The sequence below is a fragment of the Branchiostoma floridae genome, chromosome 2 (genome assembly GCF_000003815.2).
Source record: "Branchiostoma floridae strain S238N-H82 chromosome 2, Bfl_VNyyK, whole genome shotgun sequence".
Classification (NCBI taxonomy): Eukaryota; Metazoa; Chordata; class Leptocardii; order Amphioxiformes; family Branchiostomatidae; genus Branchiostoma; species Branchiostoma floridae.
Genome location: NC_049980.1, coordinates 29,596,904 through 29,610,507, shown reverse-complemented (window position 1 = coordinate 29,610,507; position 13,604 = coordinate 29,596,904). Strand labels below are relative to the sequence as shown.

At 40.4% G+C, this 13,604-nt stretch overlaps 1 long non-coding RNA gene across 1 annotated transcript; it reads right to left on the bottom strand.

Moving 5' to 3' along the window:
- Positions 1-6,906: 6,906 nt before the first annotated feature.
- On the bottom strand, positions 6,907-13,305 carry LOC118409626. The gene is made up of 3 exons (XR_004830469.1): positions 12,849-13,305; positions 12,289-12,359; positions 6,907-7,044 (listed from the first exon to the last, which is right to left on the bottom strand). It is a non-coding gene; the product is annotated as an uncharacterized LOC118409626 (long non-coding RNA).
- Positions 13,306-13,604: the final 299 nt, after the last annotated feature.

Genomic DNA, 13,604 nt, shown 5'->3' with positions numbered 1-13,604 from the left:
AAAAAAAAAACTTTTTCTAGACTTAGAGATTTGTGTCACAAGGAACTAAAGACGGCAGTTCTGTACGAGAACCAGAAACTTCTTTACTTTGAAGTCTTTGTTGCCAGATGGAACAACTTGTGGTGAAAAGTGTGGTCCACTTCATGATCAATGAAATCGTCAGTTCATGTCTCGGGAGGGCAAACCACATCATACTTTTTTTTAAATACTTAAAAATTAAGTCCCGTAAATTTTTGATGCATGAAGAAAGGATATATTCGATAGTAAAACCTCCTCTAGAATCATTCAGGGAGTGATAATCGAGGACATCACTTGAGATTCTTGCTGATTCGTTTCCTCTCTATTTTGACCTCAGATGAAATTGTCGGACTAGTGGAGAGTGTGTATAATGGATACAGATTACCTGGTCTGCTTTTCGATTTCAATAGAGCAAGGGCATGGAAGATGGGATTTGGTTAACTCTCAACTCTATTCTAGGAATAAAAGCGTACTAGATGCCTAGATGAAAAGGACAAGGATTTAGGTTTTCTAAAATGATATTGGACTTATTTATTAACACCGATTCCCAGTGACCTCCTCGCACTGCAACATTTACACGTGTCCAAAGAAAATCCGTACACTTTTCTCACAACAGCATTTACGATTTCGCAACTCTGAAACTTAAAATGAATCCTTGAGAAATGTTAACCGCACGAAACGGAGCCCTTGTGGGTGTCATCCGTCATTCTGCAGGTGAAAGACAGTCCTTAAGTTTGTTTTATGAAGTAAAAATTTATCACGGCCGCGTCTCCAATGTTATTTATTGTACAGTGCGGAAAGCTCTCGAACCGTTTCTTCCAGAGATTGCTTAACTCCCTTAAGTAGGACTTATGTCAGTACGAAAGTTTGGTGGGGACACTGACAATGAACTTAGTATCTTATAAAGTCGTGAAGTCTGCTATCAACTCTTCTCAGAAAGAAACGCGTGTAGAAAGGAAGGAAATGCACACATAAACCATGCAAACTTAGGATAAAATGGTTTAAATCCAGAGCCTTGGATTTGCATTTCTTGTCTATTGCCTTCAATGTTATGATTGTGAAATCCTGGAGACTAGTTCTGAATCTGTTGACAAATGTAGGGCTGCTATCTATGTCAGTTGACGGGACTAAACCCTCCAGACAAGCACCAGATTCGGCCCCACCATTCGTGACAAACATGATAAGGCAGCTTACAGATTCAGGTTCTCATTTATCAACCCAAATACTCTAGTAAGACGGTAGTAAAAGGAGGCATCTTTACGGCTGAGTTTAGGAAACGTTCTACGCGATTCACAAATAAAAGAAGTCAAGAGGCACTGTCCTTTATGATTTAATGGGGGTTGAAAGTTTATAATGTCTCAATAAAAAACTTAACAGTGTAAAGTGTTGGGTATACCACCCAGTAGCTTTGCTGTCTCTGCGTTATGCACTACATGCTGTAGAAAGGTTCATCTTGTTTGTTTGTTTGTTTGTGTCTTTTACAAGTAGATCATTGTTATGTGTGACGCACAGTGACAAAGTTTGATACTGAAAGGCAATAGTAGATCGAGAGGTATGCTACTTTTTAAGCTCTTTGTCCTTGTCCATGTGAAATTATTTCATTTCTGTTACCTGGAAAAAGATATGTTATCTTATAATATGATATTACACCACAATCTGTTGCAAACTTTGTGGGGTTAGAATATTGTTTCACTCTCCAGTTAATAAAAAATCACCCACAAAACGATAGAAATAAAGTCGATTATCATTATATTGAATAATTTGACATTTCATTGGATATCAAGTGTGGATTCATGATTAATTCGAGATCTGATTCTTTACACTTGCGGACTGTATCGGTGTGTGTAGTGGATGAAGTTGACTTGTTCACTTCTTCTTGAAGAGAAGTTGTTGAAGTTGTAATCGTCCACACAGCAGTCTCAGACAAAGCTAACCTGCACTTGCTGTCAATCCACCACAGAAATTACTGCAGGGACATCTTCCCTTCTTACTTAAAACACAATGAAAAGGAAACTTTTTTTCTGCCGTAGACGTACAAGGTGACACCCACTGTGGCGACAGCGTGACAAAAATGGATGACTTCCCCTTTATCAGGGTCCCGCACAGACCCCGGCAGTCAGACTTGGACAGCAGAGCGAGAAACTGCCTTTGAGTCGACTGGGGCGGGGTGTGGCTCACGCAGGGGTTATTGATCGTGTACGACGGTCCGCGCGAAGCCCGGGCTACCCAGCGTCTTTTGTTCTGTGGACTCATCCGTTCAGCACACATCACACTTCTCACATGCATATGGAGCAGGAAAAGACTCTTAAATCACGTTTTTGCAGGAGTGTTGGGCGTGGTCTTGGTGTTGGTGGGAGAGTTTCTGGTGGTAAATGTATGACGTGGCCGCTTGCACATCATTAGGGTGTTTGGATGTTAGAACTAGTGATGTAACGTTATGGTAAACTCAACATGCTGATATGGTCAGATACCTGTTTGTTGTTCCGTTTGTCCACACTTGTATGAATGTAAATATGTAGGTGTAGATGTGAGTCGGACCCTACGAAAGTCGTTGTACTTTTGTTATGTCAATAAGGATTATTATGTTATTCATTGCACACCGTTTGCTATTTTGTCAATACTTAAAAAAAAGAATTGGGATATAATACTAGTACCAAAGAAAGATTATTATGAACTGTCTATCAATAACTTTCTGTGTATGTGACCCATCTTCGCAGTGCAGGGCTCTATGATTTAATAGGAGTTTAAAGTTAATAAGGTTTCAATAAGAAAACTTGACAGTGTACGGTGTATGGTATACTACCAAGTCACTTTGCTGTCTCTGTGTTATGCACTACATGCTGTAGAAAGGTTTATCTTATTTGTTTGTTTGTTTGTGTCTTATAGATCTATGTGTCAAATAGAACACGTCATTAGTTTTGTTTTAAGTATGTATGTGACTGGTCCCGAAGGGAATTCTTGTCTTTTTGTACTTTGCCAGCCTGTACCCTTGGATAGGAAGTCACAGGTATTCACACTTTTTATAAGATGGTTTCTTCTCTTGTCACGGTAAGCATTTCGTGTTCTGACACAACAAAACATATCGCAACACATCAGGTGTGAATGCATATGCCTTAGAGAAAGGTACGTTACCTATAAGTTATTGTGAGTCCACTCTCTTCTTTTTCCTTTGTCTTCGTGATAACGCCCCTCTTTACCTATTGGATTCTTTTCTCTTTTCTCTTTTTTCATTCATTCGTTTATTCATTTCCTTCCCTTTCATTCGTTTTACCAACCCTATTCCTTCAGTATCCGAGTTTATAACCTATTAGCAATTTTAGTAGCAACAAAGTTTTCTTATCGAATCTTTGAATTGCGATATTTCGTCAAAATAAAGCATCAATATATTTAGTAATGCAAAACACCAAGGATATCATCAAACGTTAATGCACCTTTGTCTTGGCGGCCCCTTACATCCAACTTAAGAGGAATTCTCTGTTGGTCTTCCCAAACTGACATGGAAGCAGTTGTGGCTCACTTTTTTCTCAGAGTTTGGGTTCTTTTAAACGCCTTTGTCATTCTCAAAACACCCAATCAACTATTCACCGTGACATCTGTGCCCCCGTGGTCATTTTAGCCTTCCTACTTTCACTTTTGTGGGAGAAATGTTTCTCCAGGTGATACATCATTTCCGTTCCCACATCCGTCTTCTTTCAATCTTCCCGCGGATCTTGTTCACTTCTATTGTTCTTCTTCACGTGCTTCGCTCCTTTTTCTTTACACGGGACGCCGTTCTTGTTGTACCTGTCACAAAGGCAGGCACCATCAGTACAAGCATCATCCCGATTTATTACCCCCCTCCCCGGCTGTTTGAAAGTTCATGAATGCCGCATCATGCCCTACGGGGGAGGTGCTACGCGATACGAGGTGTTAGGTTTTATTGGACACCCTTCTTCTCTTTTCTTCATCTCAGGACCATTTTTTTCCTCCTTCAGGAAAACTGCGCGTCAGTGAATTTTCTCTATTGTACCAGGAGCCATTTGTTTGTGTTCGACACCTCTGCTTTCAGCTATCTCCCCGCCATATGTTGCCATTTGAACTCCCCATTCAACTGTCTCCTCTCAAAATGACTCCACCACGACCTCTCTATGACAAACGACAACATTACCGCCAAATCCGGCGCTCGGGGACACTGTAGTATGATTGCGAGATCGCAACATCAGTATTTCGCGCGATTTCCCTCGTAAAAATCCATCCCCCGACACCCCTAAAGGGCTTGCTCACTGCACTTAATTTTCCAGGGCGAGAGAAGAGGTGTTATATAGCAACATGAAAAATAAACCTTTCTTTGACGGACGCAAACCCGATAAAACTTCAACTTCCCTCAAGTCTTTACACCTGTAGATAGTACACACACGCGCGCGCACTTTATATTTCTCTTGGACCTATCCAACCTCGGAAGTGAACATTTCGCCCCGAGCGCGTCAAAGAGAAACCGCCGCATGTACTTCATTTACATTGTGGGTTATCTGAAAAGTGCGGAGCGCGGTTGGTAGAAGGCGTGCAGGTAAGATGGAGAGGGGATGGATGTTTGAGGCAGGGAAAAGTTCGGAATGAGAGGCTGAAGGCGTGTGGTGTAGCGGGGAGGTACCTGTCACGCGGAGACAGAGTGGGCCCCATTAGGCCCGATGGCTTGGCTCCGATAGGAGACAATTTCGCCGTGTTCCCGCGGACCCTTGTGACATGCAAACTTGGTTACGACCGGCCTCCGGAGGCGCGTTAGAGATGGAGTCGGGGCAGGGACGCGACACGGTATTGACAGAAGTGTCGCGGCCCGAGATGAGCAAACTCTTTGATTTGTAGCGCGATCTGCGAGGGGATAACCGCAGACGCGCTTCCATAGACTCAGAAATTGACTCCCGCAACCAGTAAGAAAAAAAACCGCACGGATTCACATGCGCGGGATAGTTTCTATACGCGCCAAATCTCGGCTCGCGACAGAGTATTGACTTTTGTGTCACAGCCTGAAATGGGCGAAGCGTTTGATTCTGGAAGTGATGTACAACTCTGGGGATATCGTACACACACAACATCGTCCCAACAACGCCTCTTCACACAGCAACTTTTCACCGAGTCAAGAAAAGGCGGGTTACCAGCTTTCGGCCGATTCACTGCACAGAGAATATGAGAGGAAGAAAAAATATCACCTTTATTCAACAACACAACTTCTACACCTACATTTATTGCCTCTTAAATAACGGAAATGTGTATCCGAATAAAGGCTTCTGACCCACGCCGCACCATTGCCGCAGAAAGCCGGCTGACAGAACCTCTTCATTCGGGTCCTCTTGAAAAGCGCCTGATTTATGGGGTTCTCAGAAAGGTCCTCAGTTCTCACGTTCCCCAAATCTCGCGCGGAGATAAGAACGCCCGAGAGGTGAGGGGAAGAGTTCTCGCACTTCCCGGGAATTTGACCCTTTGTTCGGCTCAATGTGTGTACTGAATTAGGGGAGTCTTTCCCGGGATTTCACGCGACATTTGGGTTTTGAAAGCGGACATAGAGACGCCGGCCGTTAGAAACCACATTTGGTGGGTAGTATAGAGGAAATTGAGCGTGGAAAAATGAAAGAGAGAGATTACGTGCGCTATAAACACCTAGGACATGTTTTACCTGCGTCCTTCATAGTATCAGAAGCAACACCAAACCCCAGAAAAAAAGTTTTAAACATAGTTACGTTCTTTGAGAGAAGAACCAAGCAGACACATTTTTTATTTAGAGTCCAGCGTGCAAAAACGGACAGTCCCTGTATGTTTAGAAACAAACGGACAGTCCCTGTATGTTTAGAAACAAACACATGGCACATATCGTTGACAAAGTATATCCTTTTTATTCGCCTGTCTACTTAAACATTTGATGACTGTATCAAACGTACGTGCTTTGAGAAGATGCAGCGTCGGAAGGTCACCAGGGAAAGAGGTGTCAAACTCCAGTAGCAATCGGTGACCGCAAGACTTGGCCACCGGCTGATATTGCGCCATTTTTATTTTAGCCGGGAAATGTCAAGGTTGCTCCGCCACTGGTTTTCTTCACCTTGACATTGACATTGGCATAATGAAAAGACCAATGTTACCCCACCCTGTTGTGTTCTGACGGTAGCGGTTGGTTGGAAGTGAAACTTGACCTGCGTAAGCCGGTGTAAGTGTGGGGATTATATGCTCCCATCCTCACAACAAGGATCCGACTGTTGTGGGCAATAATTGGAATACGGATCAACTTTCTCCGTGCAGTATCGTTATCCCCAGCCCCTCATAATTCACTCATTAAGACGTATCAGTACAGAGACGATGCATGTTTGTATTATATATCAAAAGTGAGTGCAAGTCTGCGTTATGTCGCTATTGCGGTTGGCGCAAGGAATTGCTGTAGACCTGGCGATGGTGCTCACGGCACGGTGGTTGGGTTACCTGTTTGATGATCGATTGGTTTATTGGTTTGATTGTTTCTTTATTTAATCATTTATTGGTTGGTTTATTTGTTTGTTTGTTGGTTGGTTGGTCGGTCGGCTGGTGTCTTGATTCAGTACCGTACAACTTTATTGAGGTGTTTGCGAATTAAGACAAATTCACTTTTGTCATCAAAATAATGTTAACATGATAAGCTACACTCTACTTATGTACGTGTGTGTAAACCTGAGGTGTTTCATGTTTGGAGAGTTCTTCTTCTGCCACCTCTTCTTCCACCTCTGCTGACTCCTCTGCTGACTCCTCTGCTGCTTCGACTTTTCATTAAAGTTAAACTCGACATCTTTATTCCTTCACATGTCCATCCATCCATCCATCCATCCTTCCGTTCACAAAAACACTATTTTCTATGTCGTTCATCCATCCATTCATTCATTCATTCCTCCAATCATCCATCCCTTCATCCATCTCTCTGTGTGTGATTTTGTTAACTTGTGTGTGTAGAGCAGAGCACGTAGCCGGCCCACATGACTTTGGTTTGGGGACTCCATGCCGTGTGGCTGCATGCGGCAGGTGGGCATCTTTCTGGATGAATAACAAATAAAAACACATGTTAACAGGGAATTATTGTAAAGACATTTAGACATTGACATGTACAGGTACGTAGCACTGGTACAATGATAGGATAGAATATTGCATACAAGCATAATGTATACTCGTAGATATGGCATCACATGCTACCATAGCATAAAAACAAGTGCCATTTTAAGAAAATCATTTTTCCATTCTAAGAAAATCGTCGTTTGTTGATGACAAGTCCTAGCTAGCTTTTACTTAAAATAAAAACTTTTACCTCAAATTTGTGAAGAATACAATTGTCATAGAGTCAAGCATATTGCAGATTTGATGTCAATACTACAGCCGCTCATCTCTGAATATCTTTCTCTTAATCCTCTATGATCCCGAACGCATCAATACGAGTGACATTATTACAAGAAATCAAAATATTTGGCTCCAATTCTCTTTTCTCCCTTTTTTACTTTAAACTTGTCGTAGTGGAGTGGTTTCCCTTGATATGCGGGTCGATGTTGATTGCATTAGTTGGCGAGGAAGTCTCCAAAAGCGCCTTAAAAGGACCATCAACTAAAACAACTGCATTATTTCTAAAATAGCGCGAACTTGTGGCGAAAGATATCAACAAATTATCACTACTTTCGATGGCACAGGACAAATAGAAATGTTCGAGTATAAGTGGGGTTGTAGGATTGTAAGGCATATGTCGAGTTGTAATTCTGTCGCTGTTTATTAGTACAGATGGAAAGAGAAAAACAGCGGAAAAATAATGTCAACGTGGTGAAGTTCTAGAGTTATACACCTTATAACAATTCCAGCACTGATGATATAATCAAGTACACAAGCAAAACGAAAACTGATTGCAAATATAAAAGTGTAGATCATTGCAAATTGTCGAGCAGCTAGAATGGTCGGTTATGCTGTTAGTTTGCATCGAAGCGTGCTCCTCCGAAAGGTCAACCCTTCGTTACTGTGGACATTATTGCTCTCCAAAGACACATCTAACTTTCAACTGTATCCACCTCTTTCTAATATATTAGTTAGATAGATGAATTAAAGTAAAAACAAGTCTTCAAAATGTTCAAACGAACAAACATTATTTCGCGTGCTAACTGATAAAAGGAGTGGATCAAAGTTTGAAACACTGAATGCTTTTTTTTTGTTTCATTGTGTGTTTTATTGTGATTCCTGTTCAGCTGTTTTTCATGAAGTGTGAAATGAACGATTTTTACGAAGGCACATAATTGTTAAATACAGTGCAGGGAAAAACTTTCACTATCAAAGCACCACCTTAAATAGTAGTACTGTAACTAAGTAGCACATATTTTGTACTACACGCGGTTGTTTTCCTGTGACATTGTGACTTTTTGCCCTCTGATCATACACGTGGTTTTCACCTCCCAGAGCGTTGTTAATCTAAAATTGTTCCCCTTTATCTTTTAGTGAACTTTTGTGCACGTGAAATTGGCCCCAATCGCTTTGTCGTTTGTACCACAGGGACGCCTGTCCCTTTTTTATTACAACTTTCCCACGAAATCCGACAGAAACTTTCTCAGGTGAAAATTACGACGAATTCATCAATGTCGACCTTTCCTAGTGCTGAAATTTACAGCGGTGACGAATAAAAGACACGTTTTCTTTTACCTGTTTTGTTCTTTGAAGTGAGAATGCCAGGAAAAGTGCTTGCAGATGTTTGGTTGAAATTTAAGAAGAACCATTTGCCCCAGATGGCCCACCTCGGCCCTGCAGGTGCCACCAGCAGATGTTCCAAATAAAAAGGGTACAAAACTTTGGAGATTAAAGGTTAGAAAACAAACCGGGAATTGATGAGAATTTTTCGGGACACATGGCATGCGGTGTGAAATTGGGGATTTTCGAGTCTTGTTGTCCCACGCTTTTTTATAAGGTCAGTTTTACAAAGAGCGGTGCCTCCCACACCGGGAAGTTTCATGTGCGAAAAAGAAATCGAGCATTATCTTTATATTTCGTCATTTTTCGTCAAAGAATGACGGGCAACATCTGACATATTTCAAAATTCTCAGAAAAGCTCAGAGAGCAAAAATCACAAGGAAAGAATCACAAGAAAGATAGAAAAAACTGTAGTTTAGGTTAGTTCGAGAAAACTTTATATTTTGATACGAAAACTTCAACTCACACGGACGTTCAAGTTGCTACACGAGTCTCTAGAGAAACATTCTGCTGTCATAATATTAAGAAACGTGCATTCCATATGTTGTTTATACGTGTTGTCAGGAAACTTTGGTAGAAATAAGACACAGAAAAAGTAACAGGTATCTATCTCTTAATAAAAGTAATAACGCAAACTTTGACTTTTTCCTCTGGACAATTTTCGTCGTTTTGAAAGTGCACAATAAGGCACGCTTTGTACTTGTTTTTTAACTGTCGTACTATACATCTTAGTCCCATTCTCTCATAAAAGACGGCTTCCTAATTCCTGAGTGTAAAGAGAAATGAAGTGACGTCTACTACAGAAGTGTGCTTCAGCCTCTAGTACGCTTCCGTAGACTGAAAAAACTTCATTTCTCTCACTCAAAAACAGGTGTTAAAGCGGGAAACAAGTAGACTACTGTGTCCTGGGCAACAGTTTCGAAAAATAAGTATAATAAAGCGTACGTACCTCATTATGCCAATGCACGTTTGAAAAATATCAAAGTCTGCAATTATTTTTTCTTTTTGCGTCTAGATTTCTGTTGATAAATAAGTTTAAGTAGCTAATTTTTTCTGTGTCTTATTTTTGTACCTTATTCTGCGTTGTTGGTGACATATTACTATGTTGAAAAGTGTAAAGCGTCTCTACGTTATGTCAGATTATATATTAAAAAGATAAAGCTCACTTTAGAAGTGTATCGCTTATGACAGAGTCAAATATGTTATACTATACCATGCATACATAGATGCGATTCATGCCAATTGACGGCAAAGCTTGGGAGACTATGGAAACAAAAACAGAAAACTTTATTTTATACTAGATCTGGGGTCGGGGCGTCAGAAAACGGCTAAGTCCAGCTTAGTATCAGTTCCAAATCTTCAAAGTAGGAACCTATGCGTTCATAAATGGAGGATCTAGATGGTCCCAATTTTCTTCTCGTTTTAATCTTACAACAAAACGAAGTATCCTAGTTTATGTAGAATTAGGATTCGTCCGTCCAAAGAGTGGACATTCCTGGTAAGATGAAACAGATCTGTAAGCCCTGCATTGTCCAGTCCTCAGGTACGACAGATGGACAGAGGTCTTCGGACAGGGCACTTGTCACTGACCACCACGGGGGTGACGAATGAACTCACTAAAGCTGAACAGGACGATCTTTTCAGGGCGTCTCCCTCCAACTCATATTTCCGCTCCGGAAAGACAGATTCTCATTCACACACCTCTTTTATGGGATTCTTTCGACGTCTTTCATTCAAAAGAAAAGACCGTTGATTTTCAAAAACCTTTTGAAATGAACATAATACCTGACGAAAACAGGTAATATCGTTAGTGATTCTTGGTGTGAGGGAATTAAAAACAAAATAAAAACGTTTGTTTGATACCTTTGTGCTGCACAGAAAATGACTGATGATTTCAAAGAGTTTTTCTTACGCCAAAACTTTTGTTTGAGACCAACTGCAGTATTTTCTAACATTTCAGCAGCAAACATAACGAGAACAATGACAAACATTTCTTAAGGTTGTTTCTGCCCAATATTGTATTACCAGTGTTAGGTTTATCGAAAGGCTTTTCCAAACTGCCCCTCGTCGTGTTTATATTTGTATGTGTAGATCTATATGTGCAGATGGTAACAGAAAAATTATCTTATTTTCAAGTTGATACAGAGTAACTCAAAAACTGCGCGTACATACGAAATTATAGTGATATCTAATAAGCACAATAAAACGGAAGTGCCGCCGTCCCCTGCAATCACAAACACATGCGATCGCACTCAGCTAAGAACTAAATAATGATGTTCGAATTAACCGCTTATGTAGTTCATACAAATTACCAATTTCGCTGGGAAGCTACATTGATTGAAAAACATTTTATATGCTGTGATTAGCCCACTTTACCGTTAGCCTAACGTATAGATTACGCTGTATAAATACGCTCATACGATTCAATTCACGCGGAGAGTAATTATATCAACATTCTGCGTGACGACTATTATATCTTAAACAAGACTAACAAATTTTAGATAGAGCAATATCATATTTCCGTCTCTGCCGATATTTTATATGTAGGTAACGCATGTCGTCAACTGTGTGAAGGTGCGTTTGAGGCAGATCTACTATTAGCGGTTTTGAAACGTAAACAGTTCGGGAACTACATTTCCTATTACATGTGTTTCGGCACCAGAAGTACCATATCCTATAGCACAACGGGCACCAGTTATCACTGGGAAAGACACTTTTTGTAAAGTTCTTAAGTTTTAATATTTATAAAGTGATTGGAAAATAAAACTGGAGACCTTTTCATGCCACTAAAACACTTAAATTGCGTTCCTGTGCACCTTACATTTCTAACCGTTTCCACTCTTTCTTTTTAAATCAGAAGGAAATACATTTGTATGAAACCAGTCAGAAATCCAACCCCAGCACGACCGAGATCGTGGATGTTTACAGGTATACAAACAGTGATCTTTGACATTAAGGTAGACTTTTGATTCAATTGACGTTCACATCATGAGCTTGCTAGTCACATAAATACATGACCTATCCAGCAGTGTTTATGAACTTGTTTACGCAATAGACTCCAGCCAAGGAACATTCAGCGTCACAATTACGTGCACAGTTTACTCGGTTTTGGAATCTATATAAGTGTCAGGTTATATTTCTATACAAATAATAGGTTAAACGGTTTTGTTGATGTCTAGGTTTGTTCAAAATCGGCTATGTCGTACATACAAAAAAACGAGTAATCTCAATTTGAGAAATTGACGAAATGTGGCTGAATGCGATAACCGTTACTTGTTTCGTGTATCTTTATAGGTGTAGATTATGTTACTCTTTTTGATGTCAAAGTTTTAGTTATTTTTATTCAGAAGGAGGGGTTTCCAAACTGTCAACGTACGTACTACATTTGGTCGTGTTTCGTTGTGTTTGTAAAATTTACTTCAAATCAGGATCGCTGATGTCATTACTTTTGTTTTCGACAATTATTTCAAAATAATAGTCCAAAATATATACTGTCTACGCATTTGTTAAATACAACTTCTTTTTCTAGTTGTCTCAAACGGTGTTGTTAGAATAGATTGCACTTACTTTTATATTTCAGCGGAGTCTTGGTCCCGTGTTCACGTTGTAGATTAAGGCTGTTGTTCTTCCATTTCTACCTGGAAATGTTTTAAAAAATAACGAATAAAGCATAAGATTTCTTACATTAAATGTAATGTATAGTTGTGAACATGAAAGGTTAGAAAAGCTAACTTAGAACGGTTCAACTATGCGTAAACTGACGTTCCTTTCGCAATAACGGTACGTTCTCTCAGCTACAAGGATATAAACGAAAAGCGTATTTCTAAGCATAGTTTGACTTTAAGGTCCACGCTTTAATGTCATTTCTGTTGTGCTTTATTTTGTCTGAAACAAATACGGATATTTACAGAATGTATAAGGCGGAAAAAAACGCAGTGCCAACCATCCACCGCGACAATTCTTCGAATTAACAGGTTTTCTTTTTTTTTCGGACCGCGCTGAAAAATAAACAAATCCCGGCAATATAGGCAATTTCAGATGGAATGAGAACGAAATGAGTCATTTTTTTCATACTTGTGATCTTGTATGAGCTTGGAATATCGAGTTCGCTTGACAGTTGAACTTACAGGGCTGGGGGGACGGTAGCTGCTGTCGTTGGTGGTCCCGCCTTGGCCCGGTGGTGTCGCCGACGTGCCGGGTCATACCGCCACATTCTCCGCTATCACCCAACGGACTCACCCGGTCTCACCCTAATCGGGCCTGCACTTTTGTTTACCGCAAACCCCATTTGTCCCCGATTCTTCAGAGGGTCCCTCAAAGCGTAACCTGGCCGGACACCTTCTTTATTTATGACATGGGGCTCCGGACAATGGCCGAAATGATAACGAGAAAAGTTTCTCACGGCAAGACACAATGCCGGCCAAACAATAACAACTTCAGCAATGTCTGTTTCTCCTTTGTTTGTTTGTCTTTTTTTCTTTCAAACAGAAACACAGTCCGGACATTGCTTCACGTCAGTAAGAAATACCTATGTACTCCTGTCTTTTAAGTAACGCTTTGATTGAAGGAAAGGCAAAATGTGGTCTTTCTCACGGCCGGAATTTCGTTTCCCAAACGGTACAAAGTCTTGGCTTGCCAATTCCGCTCTTTTTTATGTGGAGTTTTCATGCAAAACAAAGCACTTTGTAAATGCAGCTGTTTTGTTTCGTTGAAAGAAAATGATAAGGTCCCTTTTCCGAACTATATTCGTTTCCACTAAAAAAAAATAATTGACAGGAGGTAACGAAGTGACATATTTCTGATGGTGTTGCCCAATGGAATGAAATGACCAGCTACATGACAGTTCCTTATTTACGAGCGTTATCAAATAATATTTCGAGTTT